Here is a 19,897-nt window from a genome sequence, read left to right as displayed (position 1 = left end):
CCTTTCCCACTGGGAGGCAGACCACTCCCAACACTTACTACACTTATTCAACACATCACAGAGTTGACCTCTGCAGGTAGGGCAAAGGTTGTCAAAATCCGTATCCTCGGCGGACATAAAAGTACTGCAGGTGAGGCCCTCAGGACCAGGGCAGGTACCCATGATAGCTGGCAGAAGTCAATGCACACACAAACACTGAAAAAAAAAAAGGCAAAAAAGCATTAAATGTCAGGCCAAAGATTGCGAGGATGAAGAGCGGCAACGACCGTTCACCATCCGAGCAAAAGCAAAGTGAGCTCAGTCACAGGTGCGCAAGCAGGAGGGGTAGCTAGCTACTCCCCTAACATCCCGCTAACTAGCGGGATGGGTAATTAACCCTCGCTAACTAACGGGATGAGTAGTTAAACCTCGCTAAATTTTAATGGCTTGTCCTTTCAGCTTCGCCGAAAGTAATACCTCTAATAAATAGCATTTGTTTATATTACAGCTACGGAACAAAGGACTATTCTCTTCCCCTAGTACGTATCAAATTGCCAAATTAAAATCAAAAGTATAATGTTATGTAAGGGTTTTGTTTTTCCATTGTATGAATGCAGTATTGATCTGAAATTTCCTGAAACATAAGCTAATCATTAATCTATCAGTCATCTAAACACACTTACAATGCTACTCACTGTATTTGCCCAGTGGGATTTCTAAGGAAGTCTCAGGGATATCTTTGGATATGTACTGTTCCTTTTGGGTATCTTCTTAGTATAAAGAAATCACACCACTCTTTAACAATGACAGGTTCCATTCATTACCTAGAAGAGAAACAAATCATTAGAGTGTATACATTGAATCATAAACATTACATTGATATTGATGACTTGTTCAATTGGAATTGAAACTAAAAGCTTCTACTACAATGATGACTGATTGGTCACTCAATAGAAATGACTCACTGCTAAACAATATTTTGCAACAGATTCTTGCAATGATCAACTCAAGTTTTATGGGTTTATGTCTTACTGGAAAATATCGCACATTTTAAAGGTACCGTAAGTTGTATTTTTTCTAATGATACAAAATAAGTCCTTTAATAGGAGCATGATTCTAGCATACCTTGAACAACTGTTAAACTTTTAACAGGGTTATAGTTACTGGTAGTCTCTGCCCACTTGCCAGGCAGAGTAATCCTCACTTTGACCTTGACCTATATCTTGCAGGGTGGTTGAGTTGGTAAGTGCAACTTACAGATATAATTTGCATTTCTTCCAGTGCAACATACAAACCTTTAGCTCTTTACAATGGTGTTATACTTCAGCAACAGCTGAAACTAACCATAAGACTTTTAAGTGAAGTGTAACTACCCACCGCTAGCTGGGGGGAGCAAGGGGATAGACCAGCCACCCGGCTCATACCTGCCCTAGTAACGGTACGTCACTTTGCACCTGTGGCAAGACTTCTTGGGGAAATATGATGGCAGGACTGGTATGTCTAATGAACTCCAGGTTTCTCTAATTTGGAAAAATACAAGTTATTTCCAAATTTGTCATTTGTTCTCGCACTATAGACAAACCATACGCTCTTTACATAGGAGACTCACCCAACGGTGGGTGGAAGCCCTCAAACCAATTGGCTGGAGACTGTCCCGTAGTGTTTAGAAGTCACTCTGACACCTCGTGATCCTTCTAGGACGATGGCCTGGGCAATCGGTGCTAGCGTAGAATTTAGCAATGTGACAGGACCATGTACGCATAAAATTGAAACTAAGCTCCTAACTTAACTTAGACATTGCCCGACTCCACCTCGCTTGGCGAATGGGGAGATAACAAATAAATACACATATATCAGATTGTACAAAGGGCATGGTACCCACCTGCAGTTAGAGAGAGAGATCAGCTTGCAGAGATCCTCGGATGCTGAGCCCCAAAGAGAGGGGAGAATGAAATAGGAAGTGTCCAGTGACTCACAAATTCATTCTACATTTACTCGCAGGTAACATCTCCCCACGACCAACTGTAACTTGTCCTAAAAGGGAGCTGAGGTATTAATTGGCCACATTTTGCATACACCACAGGACCTAAGATAAATGTGTCTATGTTCCTGTGGGTTATCTCTTGCAGGTAGTGGGCAGTGAACATGGTATGTCATTTCCACACACCTGCCAGGGATGTGCTGACATCCCCTGACAGTATGGGCATGGGGACGGTGGCCAGAATGAGAGTGATCTGATTGAATGGCCCTCTCATTTACTGTACCTGCCTGATCCAGGAAGATAGCAAGTTCTTTGTGATCTTCCCCTTGTTTCTCCCCGTGCTGACGAAGAGCCTACCGATTTGTGGGGGGGCTCTCTCTGTTCTTTTCAAGTATTTCCTCAGCGCCCTTACAGGGCAGAGTAACAGCTGATCAGGATCATCTTTTACAGACTAGAGACTCTCAATCTGAAAGGGCCAGAATCTAGGATCAGTTATAGCCAGATTTTTAGTCTTAGCTACAAACTCAGGAATAAAACCGAGTGTCACTTGCCTCCATCCCCTTGAATGGGTGGCATCATAAGAGAGACCATGTGTAGCTCACTGACTATCTTGGGTAGAGGCCAGGGCTAGAAGGAAGACCGTCTTCAGGGTCAAGTCTCAATCTGATGCTTGACAAAGAGGTTTGTATGGGGCTCCTTTATATTAACTTAGGACCTTGACTACGTTCCAAGTGGGTGGTCTGACCTCTAACCGAAGGCATGTGTGCTAAAAATTTCGTATGAAGAGAGATAACTCTGTTGAGGAGAAAATATCAACTTTATTCAGCTTGAAGACGAGGCTCAAGGCTGAGCAATAGCCATTTACCACCGATACCGAACAAAGTTTTTCCATATGGAGGTACAATAAGAACTCCCCTATTGTTGGTATAGAGGCATTGAAAGGAGCATTACCTCGTCAAAGACACCAACCACAAAAGACAGACCACTTTGACTGATAAACAGTAGAACCTCTTCTTATGAATTTAATTCATTTCGGGACCTACTTAGTATGTTAAAACAGTCGTACGTTGAATCATATATTCCCAAAAGTACCGTATACACTGTTATTGATTTAATTCGTTCTCCAGTTCAAAAACCTACAATAACTCTTTGATAAATACTGCAGATAATTACACATAGCAATGCATTATATACAAGAGATGTAAAAAATATAAATTATAAAAAAAATGTCACTTTACCTTATAGACAGGCCAACGGAGGTATAGACTTGGCGATGCAGGAGACGGTCGGTGTGGAGGTGGAGGTGGTGACTGAGATACGTACCGTAACCTACTCTAACTTACACTACGTGAACTTTAAACTAATTTAGCTTATTTATCTTTATTTAAATTCTATATTCTTTTTACATTTTCTTTTTAATTTCCCCTTCAGCCTCTTCACTTTCACTCACCTTCAGGCTTCCTTTTCTTTGCTAGACTTTCACTTTCTTCCTCATGATCACTAGACTGCTTTGTAGATTTTTAAAAAAAATTTATTTAAAGATGCTTGCTTTGTACGGCTTTTCAGAATGTTCCTGAAATGAGTCAAGCAGACATTGTCAAATTATGAAGCAGTACAGCAAACTTGAGGTTTTTGTGGGTGATGCTTCTCAACGAAGTCAACCACCTGTTGATGATAGCCTAAGATCCGCTTGATCTCAGCCGAACCTATGATATCCTCTACGTCCTCTGTCTCTCTTGCTTGAGGGTACACTATTCTATCTAATTTCTCTTTCTCTTGTTTTGTTAAAGTTTTTACAGGTTAAATTGAAATATTTATTTAGATGTTGCTGTTCTTAAAATATTTGATTTTTCCTTGTTTCCTTTCCACGCTGAGCTATTTTCCCTGTTGGGGCCCATGGGCTTATAGCATCCTGCTTTTCCAACTAGGGTTGTAGCTTAGCAAGTAATAATAATAATAATAATAATAATAATAATAATAACTGTGCATGGATCTCAGCATTCTGCATCGCCTCCAGCTCCTTGAGTTCATCGGTGGTGAGCTCTTCGTGATACTCCTCGACGAGTTCGGTGATGTCATCTTCATCGACCTCCAGACCCATGGACTTGCCAATAGATACAATCTCATCCACATCAGGCTCTGGACCAGGCACAGATGCAGGTTCGGGGCCAAAGCCTTCAAAATATGATATTTTGATTATAAAATAAATTTTTGAATATACTTACCCGGTGAATATATAATAGCTGACGTCTCCGACGGCTCGACAGAATTCAAAAACTCGCGAGCGATCGCCATGAAGGTAGCGGGTGTGCCCACCAGCGCCAACCATCGGCCAGATACCGCATATACATGTAAACAGCTCCAGTTCTTCTCATCCCGCTGGGTCTCTATCGGGGAGGAAGGGGGGGCCTTTAATTTATATATTCACCGGGTAAGTATATTCAAAAATTTATTTTATAATCAAAATATCATTTTTAAATATTAAACTTAGCCGGTGAATATATAATAGCTGATTCACACCCATGGTGGTGGGTAGAGACCAGTATTAATACAGTTTACGGCGTATATGCTTAGAGTTTTTGACAGTTATATCATAACAAAACCCAAATAAATATAGGTACCTGGTAAGGAAGCTGACTCTAACGATTACTCTGCCTTGTTAGTCCGCTTTCCTCACGAAGCCCAGCCATCCTCTTAGGATGCTGAAAGACTCCCAGGAGCTGAAGTATCTAGGGCGACAACCCATACAACAGGACCTCATCAAAACCCTTAATCTGGGCGCTCTCAAGAAATGACATTTGACCACCCGCCAAATCAAAAAAGGATGCGAAAGGCTTCTTAGCCTTCCGTACAACCCAATTAAAAACATTTCAAGAGAAGATTAAAAGGATATTGGAATTAAGGGAATGTAGTGGTAGAACCCTTACCCACTACTGCACTCGCTGCAACGAATGGACCCAGTGTGTAGCAGTCCTTATAAAGAGTCTGGACATCTTTTAAGTAAAATGACGCGAATACCGACTTGCTTCTCCAAACGGTCGCGTCCATAATACTTTGCAGAGATCTGTTTTGCTTAAAGGCCACAGAAGTTGCTATAGCTCTTACTTCATGCGTCTTAACCTTAAGCAAGCAACGATCTTTTTCACTCAAGTGAGAATGAGCCTCTCGGATTAAAAATCTAATAAAATATGACAAAGCAATCTTTGACATAGGCAATGAAGGCTTCTTAACTGAGCACCACAAAGCCTCAGATCCACCTCGTAAGGATTTAGTCCGAGCTAAATAAAACTTCAGAGCTCTAACTGGACACAGCACTCTTTCAAGCTCGTTGCCTACGATCTCTGACAGGCAAGGTATATCAAATGACTTAGGCCAAGGACGAGAAGGCAGTTCATTTTTGGCCAAGAAAACCAAGCTGAAGTGAACATGTGGCTTTATCTGTAGAAAAGCCGATGTTCCTACTGAAGGCATGGATCTCACTGACCCTTTTAGCCGAAGCCAAGCACACTAAGAAAAGCGTCTTGAGGGTGAGATCCTTCAGGGAGGCTAAATGTAATGGCTCAAACCTGTCGGACATTAGGAACCTTAGGACCACGTCTAAGTTCCATCCAGGAGTTGCCATACGACGCTCCTTAGAGGTCTCGAAGGACTTAAGGAGATCTTGGAGATCTTGATTATTGGACAGATCTAAGCCTCTATGTCTGAACACAGATGCCAACATGCTCCTGTAGCCCTTAATAGTGGGCGCTGAGAGGGAGCGAACATTTCTCAGATGTAGGAGAAAGTCTGCAATTTGGGCTACAGAGGTACTGGAAGAGGAAATGGATGATGACTTGCACCAGTCTCTAAAGACTTCCCACTTCGACTGATAGACCTTGATGGTAGATGCTCTCCTAGCTCTCGCAATCGTTCTGGCTGCCCCCTTCGAAAATCCTCTAGCTCTTGAGAGTCTTTCGATAGTCTGAAGGCAGTCAGACGAAGCGTGGGGAGGCTTTGATGAAGACTCCTTACGTGGCTGCCGTAAGAGATCCATCCTTAAAGGTAGACTCCTTGGAACGTCTACCAGCCATTGAAGTACCTCTGTTACTCACTCTCTCGCGGGCCAGAGTGGAGCAACCAATGTCAACCTGGTCCCTTCGTGAGAGGTGAACTCCTGCAGCACCTTGTCTAGGATCTTGAAAGGTGGAAAGGCATAAACGTCCAGGTGAGACCAGTCCAGCAGGAAAGCGTCTATGTGAGCTGCCTCTGGATCTGGAACTGGAAAGCAGTAAGTCGAGAGCCTCTTTGTCAGAGAGAGTAGCAAAAAGATCTATGGTGGGTAGACCCCATGTCATCCATAGCTTCTCGCACACAGTCTTATGCAACGTCCACTCCATGGAGAAGACTTGTCCTCTTCTGCTGAGGCCGTCCGCCAAGACATTCATTTCTGCACAAATCTCGCCAAAGGAGAGATGTTACTGCCTTAAAAGGAGTTCCTTCTGATCCGTGGATCAAAGAACCGAGCCTTCCAGACTGTCCAGTGGAGCTCCCTAAACCAAATCCGCTGCATCTGAAAACAACACATGGTTTGGGTTCTTGATCGCAAGAGAAAGACCTTCTCGAAGTCTGATGTTGCTGTCCCAACAAGTCAGACATGTCTAGACTGAGTTGGAGATTGGGAAAGAGATACTCACTAAGCCCTTCTCCTTGTTCCAATGTTTAGGTGAAATAGGAAAGGGCATAGGTTGAGTCTCCCCAGAGAGATAAACTACTCCAGCGATGAAAGAGTTCCCACGAGGCTAGTTCAAACTCTTACAGAGCAACTGTTTTTCTCTTGCAAGTGAAGGACTTTTAACAGAGCTTGTTCCATTCTTGCGGGAGACGTTTATAACGTGATAAGATAATTGCTAAAAGCCTAAAACACACTTCCGTACACTAAGGGAAGGGTCGGCCATTATTACTCTATGGAAAAAAACCAGAGATAAAAGCAAGGGCAAAACACTTTTACTCTCCTTTCAAAAGCATTTCTTTTGAGGATAGTATTGAATAATCCAACACGGCGAAAGCAATAAAACCAAAACCAAGTACTTCACCAATTCGGTAGAAAACTCGAGGTCATAATAGCGAGTGGAATCGACTTGTCGATGAAACCGACAGAGAAGAACTGGAGCTGTTTACATGTATATGCGGTATCTGGCCGATAGTTGGCGCTGGTGGGCACACCCGCTACCTTCATGGCGATCGCTCGCGAGTTTTTGAATTCTGTCGAGCCGTCGGAGACGTCAGCTATTATATATTCACCGGCTAAGTTTAATATTTAAAACTATAAGAGCAACAGCATCAGGACAAAGCTTCTTCCAAGCAGAATTAAGGGTGCGTCGAGTCACTCCCTCCCAAGCCTGATCTATGATCTTCAAGCAGTGTACAATATTAAAATGGCTCCTCCAAAATTCACGCAAAGTTATGTTGTTACTTTGTGTGATGTTAAAGCACTGCTTAAACAAGTTCTTGGTATAAAGTTTCTTAAATTTACAGATGATTTGCTAGTCCATGGTAAGGAGGATAAGGGTGGTGTTCAGTGGGAGATACAGCAATTTGAAAAACCTGAACTCGTTGAGGATATCATCTTCGAGTCCTGGGGGTTGAGCGGAGGCATTATCCAGAGAATGCAAGCGCTTCAAAGGCAAATTATTTGGCAAATTATTCTCGTAAAGGTACTTCTTGACAGCAGGGCCAAAAACTTGGTTAACCCAAGCCTTAGCATTACCACGCCAGAAAACTTGTAGCAAGTCCTTATTGACTTTATGAGCCTTAAATGCCCTAGGGTTTTCGGAATAGTAAACCAATAACGGCTTGATTTTGTAGTTTCCGCTGGCGTTGGCACATAGGGCAAGAGTCAACCATTCCTTCATAAGCTTATGTCCTTGCATTTTCTTCTCTTCGGTGGTATGTATATTCAAAGAATTTTTTTTCCAAAAAAAAGGCCAGTTTCATCATAGTTAAATACTTGTTGCGCTACATAGCCTTCTCCCTTCAGGATCTTTTCAAATTACTTGACAAATTCATCGGCAGCCTTGATGTCTGAACTTGAGGCCTCCCCATGCCGTACAACTGAATGAATCCCGCTCCGATTCCTGAATTTCTCGAACCAACCGCAGGATGCCTTGAATTCCCCTGTTGTAGAATCAGTTGAATTCTCCCCCGCATCACCCCCAGAGCCTGTTGACTTCACGTAGCAATAGATGGCGCTGGCCTTCTCGCATATGATCGTTTCAGTGATCGTATCGCCAGCAATCTCCTTGTCCTTTCTCCATATAAGCAAAAGGCGTTCCATCTCTTCCAGGGTAGGGCTGCAATGTTTAGAGATGATGGTGATCCCCTTGGATGGTTTGACCGCTTTGATGGTTTCCTTTTGCTTAATGATCGTCGAGATCGCAGATATGTTCCGGCCATATTGTTTAGACAGATCATTCACACGCACACCGCGCCCATATTTTTCTATGATTTCTTGTTTTAATTCTAAGGAAAGCATTACCATCTTCCTTTTTTCACCACTACTACCACTCACACTAGCCTTCTTGGGACCCACAATGATAAAATAAAGAAGGAAACGTGAAAAAGGAAGGCATTAAGCACTCTTAATTACGATCCGAACATGGGAGAACCACACAATTCAAAGGAGAACTGTGAACTGACCCATGCGATGCTAACGGGCGTCCCTCCCGACATGCTATCGTCTAGTGGGCTAACCATGACACTGCAATGCTTAGAGAAACGACGACGTCATACGTTGGAAATTACTTTGGGTGTTGAGTCGAATATTTGATCGAATTTCACATCGTATGTTGGAAAATTTATGTTTAGGCAATCGTAAGTAGAAGTTCTACTGTACCATGGGTAGATGGACAGCCACTGTACTGAAAGAATGGCTCAATAAATTTCGTCAGTTGTCATTTACTGCAAACTTTTGAGAAATACTTGAAATTTCAAAGATAATTTGTATTTTTGATCTCTATATAAACCTGAGTCATTTACACTGTATGGGGTTTACTCATAAGTGTTTTAGTTACAACCAGAGTGAAAGAAGTTGTGGGATTCTGGTAACATTGTAGGGTTAACAGCTATCCCACCCACACTGGGAAGGAGTCACTGAGTCAGCAAGACAGCTTCACTTATTTCATGGTCAAGCCTTGAGGCATGGAATTTAAAACAAGACATAGGGTTGTATGGCTAGGAAAAATACAAATTATCTTTAAGATTTGTAGTTTGTTTCTACGTGAATACGAACCCTCGTCATCTATACAGAGAGTCTTCCACAGTAAGTCCCCTGTAGCAGGCAGGCATCTGTGTAACTCTTAACCCAGATAAAAAGATGACTGGCTCGTATGAGAGGCAAAGTCAAGAAGTCAGCCCAAAGCAAGTGACAGCGTCACTACCCTCACAGCATGACATGACCAGAGCAATATTGTAATTTCCTTTCAATAGGCCCCAAAATTATCTAAAATTTAATGTCACATGGAAAATCTCTTACCTACATAAGTGTTTCTTCAATGTAGATACTGTACTCCCAAATGAGGGATGTCCAGAAGAAGAAAGGAAAAGAACAACTCATTTGTTTTGCCCTCACTCACTTATGCTGAACACAACCAATGATATAACAAAAGGTTAGTCACTCAGTAAGGGACATTTCTAAATTATCTATCGATCAACAACTACTGGACCCAAAGAAGAAGTATCATGTGATCTGTGGGTACAGTACTTAAGGTACTTTGCAGTAAAGGTGGTCTGCCGTTTCTAGATCTAAACAGTAAGAACTTGGGCTGCTGAATGGTTTTTGCAGAACGCCAGGGTTGCACATGTCAAATCAAGCCCCACACGGGGTAGACGCCTGAGGAAACACCCCAGAAGATGAAGCACTCGCGAGACTTAAAAAGACTTGTGTCTCGAAGGTAGGGGGAAGGGGTTGAGACTCCAGAGAGTCAGCAGCCACGATCACCAGGATGCTCCAGAGAGCAAGAGCAAAAAGGTGACAAGTCACAAACTCGCTTACAAGGGACTTGAGGGGGAGACCACTCAAGCGAGGAAGCCCTCTCGCACTAGTTAGAAGGGCAACCAACCTCGTAAGGTGGAGGAAAGCAAAGGTTTCTCTGGTACATATGCCAGCCTGCAACTCCTATAACAATAATAATAATAATAGACTCCTTCCTTTGCCTACTGTACCACCTCTAACACTCATCGCACGGAGAACCCAGTAAGCAGGAGTGTCATCTTTACCCGGGCAAAATCTGTGAGGATCCATTTCCACTACAGACATGAACATGGTGCAAGAGCGGCCCACTAAGCAAGGGCAAACCCGCATAGTCACAGTTCTCAAAGATCAGACACACCTGTTATAGAGAAAGAGAAAATTATAAGTTTTACGGCCAGGTAAATATAAGGGTTATCAGGAGAGTGAGCCAAATACAAACTAAAGGATCTCACTGGGTGAGCAGGGCGGCTGGTCTACATGCCCCCCCCCCCCCCCCAGTTTGCAGAGGGTAGTTATCCATCCATCCATCCATATACCAAAGGCACTTCCCCCAATTTTGGGTAGTAGCCGACATCAACAAGAAACAAAACAAAAAAGGGGACCTCTACTCTCTACGTTCCTCCAGCCTAACCAGGGACTCAGCCGAGTTCAGCTGGTACTGCTAGGGTGCCACAGCCCATCCTCCCACAATTCCACCACAGATGAAGCTTCATAATGCTGAATCCCCTACTGCTGCTACCTCCGCGGTCATCTAAGGCACCGGAGGAAGCAGCAGGGCCTACTGGAACTGCGTCACAATCGCTCGCCATTCATTCCTATTTCTAGCACGCTCTCTTGCCTCTCTCACATCTATCCTCCTATCACCCAGAGCTTCCTTCACTCCATCCATCCACCCAAACCTTGGCCTTCCTCTTGTACTTCTCCCATCAACTCTTGCATTCATCACCTTCTTTAGCAGACAACCATTTTCCATTCTCTCAACATGGCCAAACCATGTTGAGGGTAGTTATACCACAATAAAAAGTCTTTCGGCTGGTTTCCAGCCTTCACTATAAAGAGAGAAATGGTTTGTATTAGGTGCTGGAACAAATATAATTCCATAGTAAAATCCGAATGGTTTGTATTTGTGGAGGAACAAACAGATTTCTTAAACCACCATGAAGCAAATCCCTTCTCCTCCACATAAGCATAACAAATTTGGAAATAATTTGTATTTTTCCTAACAATACAAACCTTTAGCTATTTATATGGACATTACTTTCGGCGGAGCTGAAAGGAGGAGCCATTAGAAAATTAGCGAGGGTTAACCACACATCCCGCTAGTTAGCGGGGAGTGGGCGGTAGTAACTACCCCTCTCGCTCACACACCAGTGACTATACTTCACTTTTCTTGATGGTAAAACTTCAAGGGGGCTGGGTTTGGCGGGCAAGTTTGAATAAATAGCTAAAGATTTGTAGAGTTAGGAAAAATACAAATTATTTCCAAATTTGTTATCTGTTCCGTAACTGGAACACAAACCTACGCTATTTACATGGGTATGACTCACCCTTTAGGAGGGTTGAGGTCCCAACCATTCTGGCTTTTTGGCTTTGCCTGTAGATTCCTCTTTAATATGTGTGACCCACAAAAAGAAGGAAACCCTAACACCTCGCTAACCTTGCTATGCAAGGTCTGCGACTTACACAATCTGTGTTTGTGTGTGTGGAGATACTAGCATTGTGACTGTCAAAGTACATATTCATCTGAAGAGACCATGACATTCCCAATACCACCTCGCCAGAGTATGGGGATGCAACAGTATTGACACAATACTAGGATACACAAGGGAGCAATGGTCTACCTGCAGTGGTTTGAGGTCAGCTATGCAGAGGATCCTGCATGCTGATTTCCCCAAGAGAGGGGAGGATGAAGAAAAGAAAAGGGCCAGTCATTCCTTTACATTCATTCAGACTAAAACCCAGGTAACCTATGCCCTCAACCCTCTGCTACTTGCCCAATAAGGAGCTTGAGGTACTAAACCAGCTGTTGTGCAGCCACCACAGGACCAATAGAGAATGTATCGAGTCTCCTGTGGGTCATATCTTGCAGGTAATGGGCGGTAAACTTCGTTTGTTGTTTCCATACGCCCACTTGTAGAACCTGGGCCACAGAGTTTTTACGTCTGAAGGCCAGAGATGTAGCGATGGCCCTGACGTCATGAGCTCTGGGCCATCGCAAAGGAGGAGCCTTCGGATTCAGAACTAGGTCGATGACCTTGCGAACCCATGCTGAAATCGTGTTGTTAGTGACCCTCTTCTTCATCCTCCCTATGCTGATGAAAAGCGAAAGCACACAAGGATGAGCTGCTGCTGTTCTTTTAAGGTAGCGCCTCAAACACCTTACTGGGCATAGTAACATGTGATCTGAGTCGTCGGTTACAGAACGAAAACTTGAAATCTAGGAGTCGAATCTAGGATCCACTACTCCTGGATTCTGAGTCTAGGATACGAACTCCAGAACGAAGCTGAAGCTTACTTCTCCCAATCCCCTTGAATGGACGATGTAGTACAAGGGACCATGAAGTTCGCTGACTCTCTTTGCCAAGGCCAACGTGAGCAGGAACACTGTCTTCCAAGTCAGGTGGCGATCTATTGCCTGGCATAATGGTCCATAGGATGGTCCCTTAATGGACCGAAGCACTCGAACCACTTTCCAAGGAGGAGGTCTCACCTGCGACTGAGGACAGGTAAGTTCATAACTCTGTATTAGGAGTGAAAGTTCCAATGAAGAGGAAATGTCTACTCCGTTCAGTCTGAAGGCAAGACTCAAGGCTGAGGGATAGCCTTTCTCTGACTAGACTGAAAGGAGCATTTCCTCTCACAGATATAGGAAGAACTCCGCTATTGCTGGAATAGTGGGATCGAGTGGAAAGATATCCCTTTCACGACACCAACCACAGAAGACATTCCACTTCGACTGGTAGACTACTGCTGATGACTTTCGCAGGTGCTCAGACATTCTTTTTGCACCTTGTTGCAAAAAGCATCTCTCGGAGAGGAAATACTGGATAGTCTCCGGGCATGAAGTGTAAACGAAGCTACTGCTTTGTAAAAGATATTGGCGTGTGGTTTTATGAGTAGATCGTGTCGTGGAAGAAGTTCTATCAGAAGCTCTGTGAGGAGTTACGGAAGGTCTGGGAATCATTCTGCATGATGCCATAGCATAGTTATAAGGGTCATTGAGAGATTGACCGATGTTCTGGTCTTGTTGAGTACCTTTCTCATCAGGCAGAACGGGAGAAATGAGTAAACGTCGATGTTGTCCCACCTCTGCTGGAATGCATCTTACCAGAAAGCCTTGGGGTCTGGAACTGGGGAACAATACAGGGCCATGGCAAACAGATCCATAGTCGAAGAACCACATAAAGTCAGGACTTTGTTGGCTACTAGATGATCCAAAGACCATTTGGAACCCACTATCAGAGTCACTCTGCTCAGGTTGTCCGTGAGCACATTCCTTTTGCAGGGAATGAAGCGAGCTGATAGTGTTATAGTGTTACCAAACGGACTTTTTCCCATCTCAATATTTCTAATGCTAGATGGGATAGGGGCTGTGAAAAAGTACCTCCTTGCTTGCTGATGTAAGCCACTACAGTGTTATTGTCACGCATCACCACCGCTGAGTGGCGCCAGGAACTGATGGAACAGTTGAAGGGCCAGGAAGGCGGCCCTCATCTCCAAAAGGTTGATGTGTTGGTACTTTTTGAACTCTGACCAAAGGCCTGAGGTTGTGTGGCACAGCATGTGGGGCCCCCACCCTTCTTTTGATGCATCTGTGAAGAGCAACAAATCCGGGGGAGGACGAGAAGGTCAACGTCTTTTAGCAGATTCTTGTCTGCCACCACCACTTGAGGTCTGTCCGTTCTTCTGATCCCAGTGGAATCAAGATGTCTGGGGAATCTGAGGCTTGATTCCAGGTGGACTTCAGCTGCCACTGGAGAGATCAAATCCTGAAGGCCATTGGGAACTAGATGGACGAGATATGATAGGTGCCCGAAGAGACATAACCACCTCTGGGCTGGGAGCTCTTCTCATCTGAGAAAAATTCTCGCAACCTTCCTCGGCCTCACTACCCTGTCATCTGATAGAAAGGTGTCTATTATCATTCCTAGATATACCAGTTGTTGAGAGGGAAGCAGGGGTGACTTCTTGAGGTTTACCATGATCCCCAGATCTTGGCAAAGCCTCAGAAGCTTGACTCGGCAATGAAGAAGTGTTGCCACTGAGTCTGCTATAATCAGCCAGTCATTCAAATAACGGAGAAGACGGATGCCAATCCTGTGAGCAAAAGATGACACTAGGGCAAGCACTCTCGTGAAGACCTGAGGTGCTGTGGAAAGGCAGAAGCACAGCACCTTGAACTGGTACTTCTTGTTGTCTAGACTGAATCTGAGGTACTCCCTTGAAGACTGTTGGATTGGGATCTGGAAGTACACGTCCTTTAGGGCCGGTGTGCACATGAAGTCCTGTGGTCTAACCGCTTGTCTGACCGTGTCTGCGGTCTCCATTCTGAACGAAGTCTGTTTGACTCACTTGTTTAGAGCCGAGAGGTCGATGCATAAGCGGGGGGATCGCCTATCCTAGCGTTGAGGGCCGCAACCGCCTCCCTTAGGATACTTCCCTCTTCGTGAGGAGTGTTTACCTTTCCCGTCCTTGGCAGAAAAGGGCTTCTTAAGACACCTTCTTTTCTTTGTTCATTTTCCTGTTTGAAGAAGATTTTGGCTGGCTGGTCTGAGAGGGAGCTGGTGGTTTATAGGTCCTGGATGTTAATGCCATATGGAGGACCGAGTCCTGCTGTGACTTTGTCCATCTCTCTACTGCCTGCTCCACATTTCCCAGCTTAAACAAAAAGGAACCCCCCTACAAGGAATTCTGGAGCCTCATGACCTCGACGTGGGGAACCTGACGATGGAAACATCCTGCGCCACAGAATGATATTAGCCCTAAAGTTTACCCTTCAGCCCCTGAGACCAGGGCAAAGCCACACTGGACTTTTAGGGTTTCCGAGTGCCAAAGACACAGTCGAGGACCATGTCTTTGCCTCTTGCGGCGGCAACGCTGGATCTGCCAATCCGTTGACTGACCTGCCAGAAGGCATGTTCCCACTCTCTCTGCTCCATCTTATTAGGACTAACGGGAAGGTCGTCATCCATCCCCGAGACTGAATCCTGAGGTGGGTCGTTATTATTGTGATAATTGGATGTCCTAACTCCCTCTGCGGGTCTAGGAATCCTCAATGAGGATTTTGGAACCGTCTTTGAATCCGTCTGTTCCCTCCTAGGAGAGAAGAAAGTCTCCAGAACTGAAGGCTTCACGGGAAGGACGTTCTACTGGCCGCACGACGGGGGAAGGCTGGATTCCTCCGCTGGTTCCGATGCTGTTCCTCTGCAATCGCGCAAGGCCTCCTGGCTGGGGGAGGACCAAAGAGAATTCGACAAGGACTCTACCTGAACCGGAGTCTCTGATGGAGGTGATAAGCGAGACATAGATGGCCGAGTAGGGGATGAATCAACAGGTCTGGACTTCTTGGAAGGTCTGGTAGGGGTCAGTTTGACCCTGGTCAAAAGTGTTTCGTCCTGGACTCCTCTTTTCTTTTTCAGGGGGGACGACACCGTGGAAGTTTGTCTTGGTAGGGCAGGTGGATGGTCTTCACGCGAAACACTGGAAGTTTCCGAAGGGCGAGAAGATGGCAGTCCTGAAGGGAAGGTGTGGGTGACGGCCCTAACCAAGGCACTAAGACATGGCTGTCGTCTGATGGAAGCGCTGTCAGTGAGATCTCCTGACAAGAAAGAGGATGAACGCTGCAACGGAGTCTTGGTTACAGAAGATGACGAAATGGGTAGCTGCGACCTGACCTCCTTCCGCTCTGAGGATTCCTTACGTGGGGCAGGGAGCTTGGCAATCTTAAACTCATGCTGCTTGCTGTTCTGCATTTATGAGGAGGGGAATGGGGAGATGGCGAACGATGGAGAGAAGCCTCATCCTTACCAGAAGGACCCGACGTTCGAGGAGACAAAGTCTGACAGTCTGTCTACTTCTCGCCTTAAGATGTTCCTCTGAACGTTGATGAATAGGGGATGGATGCCTTCTACGTTGCTCTGATGCAACATGCTCGTGTGAAGAGAGCTGACGTTCGGCTGGTCTCTCTGGAGAAAGAGAAGAAGGATGGTGCGCTGGAGGCTGATGGGTCAGCGATCGGCGAGGAGTTCGCGAACGGCGCCTGGTCAGAGATCGAGGAGATGACAAACTGTGCCTGGAAGATCGGTGGTGAGTCAAAACCTTACTCTCCTCTGAAAAGGAGTGGCGCTTCGTTGGCGAGAGCCAAGCGTGACGACAGGAAACCGAAGGTTTCTGGGGTCAGAGAAGGCTGATGACGTGATGAGCAGGAGACTGATGAGATGTCGATCGGCGAGCAGGTGTTAGGTGGGCAAGCGATCGGCGAGCAGGTGAGCAGTAAGCAGACAATCAGCGAGAAGACAAAGGGTGAGCAGGCAATCAGCACAGCAAGCAAGTGGGCAGCGAGCAGGCAATCAGGTGAAATGTCAACAAGCAAACGATAAGTAGGCGATCGGTCAGCAGGTGAGCAGGAAGCTGGCGAACGGCAAGCAGAACAGCGTCTAGGAAATCGATGAGATGGAGAACGGTGAGTTAGAGATCAGCAAGCAGTCGACTAATGATCAACAGCAGGGCGGTTACTATCAGGAGAGAATCATGAACGAAACCTCGTCGGCAAGTCACGAATTGGGATTCTTTGACGAACAGGAGAAACAGGAGGATCCTCCGAAGAGAAAGCCGACAAGCGAAAAAGTCAAGAAAAATTCAACATTTCACCGGAGGTGAAGGAGCGTGACTGAGGCGAAGAGGTGGGCGAATTTGGTAACCACAACGACGATACTCCACAGGGTCAGAAAGGGCAGCAGGCAGGTTAGCAGAAGGCCTCCGAAGAGGAGCCTCTGTGAGTGGTCTTCCTTGCGAACGAGGAAGGTGATTACTCAATGGAGAGACATGCATTGGACTTCCTCCCGCGAAGTCTCGGGAGGGGAAGCACAGTCCTCAGCGGCAGCTGACAGAGCAGAGGAAGAGGCAAGAGCGGAGTTCGCAGGCAGGGCAATGAACGAAGCCTCAAAAATGACCATCTCATCCAGAGACAACGGACCCACCTCTGACACGAAAGAATGCTGCAATCCTGCACCTCGCTAAAGAAAGCCCAGCAACGCCTCCTTGGAAGGCGGACCGGGAAAATCCAGGGACAGCCACACCTGAGATAAGGGAGAAAGAGGCAAGGTCTCTACCAGGGGGAGAGACGGGCCGCCTCGCTAGGGGAGGTGACACCGCCTCTTGAGGACCAGGGTTGACCAGTTGTTAAAGGGTCTACACTACTACTCGGGCGATCCCCAGAGGAGCCCGCTCGAGTAGAATCTTTGGAAGAAAGTTGGGGAGTGGAAGAAGCAGCTTTGGGTTTCTTCTGCTTTGAAAAACTCTTCGAAGGAGAAGAATCCCTTTTAGACTTCTTCCTCCGCTGTTGCCACTTTTCCCACTGGGAGGAAGACCACTCGCGACACTCAATACACTTACTATCCTCCATACAACGCTGCCCCCGACAAGTCGGGCACAGACTGTGAGGATCGGTCTTTTCGGATGACATGAAGGTACCGCAGGAATGCCCCCTGGGACCAGGGCAGGTTTGCATGACCGGTAGGGAAGGGCACTAACACACACAAACACAAGCACAATCTGAAAGAGAAAGCACAAAAAGATTAAAGGCAGTCCAAAAGATCGGTTGAAGAGGGGTAGCAACCGTTAATCGTCCGAGCCAAATGCAAAGTGAAGTATGGTCACTGGTGTGTGAGCGAGATGGGTAGCTACTATACCCCATCCCCCGCTAACTAGCAGAATGGGTGATTAACCCTCACAGATTTTCTAATGGCTATTCCTTTCAGCTCTGCCGAAAGTAATACCCATATAAATAGCGTAGGTTTGAATTCCAGTTCCGGAACAAAGAACTATTCTCTTCCTTTGGTACATATTAAGTTGCCCAATTGAAATCAAAAGTATAATGTTATGTAAGGGTTTGGTTTTTCCATTGTATGAATGCAGTATTGATCTGAAATTTCCTGAAACATAAGCTAATCATTAATCTATCAGTCACCTACACACACTTACAATGCTACTCACTGTATTTGCCCAGTGGGATTTCTAAGCAAGTCTCAGGGATATCTTGGGATACGTTCTGTTCCTTTTGGGTATCTTCTTATGATCAAAAAATTCATATCACTCATTTCATGATGAAAGCTTCCATTCATTACCTAGAAGAGAAACAAATCATTAGAGTGTATACACTGAATCATAAATATTACATTGATGTTAAAGACTTGTTCAATTGGATTTAAAACTAAAAGCTTCTACTACAATGACAATTGACTGGTCTCTCAATAGAAATGACTTACTGCTAAACAATATCTTGCAACAGATTCTAGCAAGTTTTATGGGGTTGTCTCTTACTGGAAAATATCGCACATTTTAAAAGTTGTATTTTTTCTAATCATACAAACCAGAGTCCTTTAATAGGAGCATGATTTCAGCATACCTTGAATGGCTGTTAAACTTTCAATTGGGTTATTATTGTTACTGGGAAGGGGGAGATGGTAGGCCCCGCCCACTTGCCAGGTATAATAATCCTCATTCTGCCTTTAACCTAGGACTTTCAGGGTGGTTGAGTTGGGAAGTGTAACTTATAAAAACAAGGTTTGCATTATGAAAAATATTAATTAATGCTGATACTACTTCTCAATGAGGGATGGGACTTGGTAGGCACTGCTTCTTGTATTCCCAAAGAGAGAGAGAGAGAGAGAGAGAGAGAGAGAGAGAGAGAGAGAGAGAGAGAGAGAGAGAGAGAGAGAGCAGAAGATTCTCAAGCAAGAGGAAAGATGGGCGAAGCCATTCATTCCTATCGGCAGTCTGCTTGCTTGTTCTCATAAGAAATTGAAGACAGGTAGCAAGTGTGCGAACACCTGTTTCACATACAGATACGTCTATTCGAGAAGAGTACAATCTCTGTATGTACTATCTCATTTCCTTTTCCCGAATTGAACTTTCTCTGTATCACACTGTCTCCCCCACATAAAAAGAAACAGTAAGAGTATCTTGGCAACCAATCCCTCAAAGCAGGTATAAAAGGCCTACCTGAAAGACCTAACCAAGTCCAGGCCTTCCTTAGGTCAAACTTTTCACAACATAACATTCACGGATCACACCACAGCGCCGAAACCTTGAAAAGATGCCAATATCTATTTGCGTTCTCCTGACCGCTACGGCATACTCCCCAGGGACTGATCAAGGGGCACAATTGCAAGAGAGCTGCAGCACACATTCCCTTTGGAGGGAGCAGCAATGGCAACCTTCGCCGGTGTTTTCTTGGGTATTGCCCAGTCGGACCCCAACAAACGTTTCTGGCATGCTTCTTCCTCTGAGCATACACCTGCCATAATCGACACTCGGTTACAAGAGGATGCCTACGTACAGACATGCCCTAATATGAAGCACAGAGGAATGCGGATCTATACAGTATCCGTCTTTGCCATGAACCGATTGCAGCACCCACCCTTCCCCCGCCAGATTCAAATTTCCTTTGTTCCGTAACCAAAAAACAAACCACGCTATTTAAATAGGGTAACACTTTCGGCGTAGCTGAAATGACGAGCCATTAGATTTTTAACGAGGGTTAACTACCCCCTCGCTAACTAGCGAGGGGGTAGGGGAGGGGTAGCTAGCTATCCCTCCCCCCTCACACACCGGTGAGTACCTTCACTTTGCTTTTGGCTCGGGTGATGGTCAGACGTGTCTGCTCACCCTCGCTTGTTGACAGCCTTAATTTTTTGCTTTCTCTTTTC

General features: G+C 45.3%; 1 long non-coding RNA gene across 1 annotated transcript in view; it reads right to left on the bottom strand.

The window, feature by feature from the left end:
- Positions 1-668: 668 nt before the first annotated feature.
- Positions 669-19,897, bottom strand: part of LOC137635550 (uncharacterized) — a 56,027-nt gene continuing 36,798 nt past the window's right edge. Inside the window, exons 3-4 of the long non-coding RNA XR_011042708.1 lie at positions 18,183-18,313; positions 669-803 (exon numbers count right to left, since the gene is read on the bottom strand). This is a non-coding gene — a long non-coding RNA (uncharacterized lncRNA). The remainder of the gene's footprint in view (positions 804-18,182; positions 18,314-19,897) is intronic.

This window comes from Palaemon carinicauda, unplaced genomic scaffold (genome assembly GCF_036898095.1).
Source record: "Palaemon carinicauda isolate YSFRI2023 unplaced genomic scaffold, ASM3689809v2 scaffold14, whole genome shotgun sequence".
In the NCBI taxonomy this organism is placed as follows: Eukaryota; Metazoa; Arthropoda; class Malacostraca; order Decapoda; family Palaemonidae; genus Palaemon; species Palaemon carinicauda.
The sequence above is the reverse complement of the archived record's forward strand: the minus strand, read 5'-3'. Positions and strand labels throughout refer to the sequence as shown.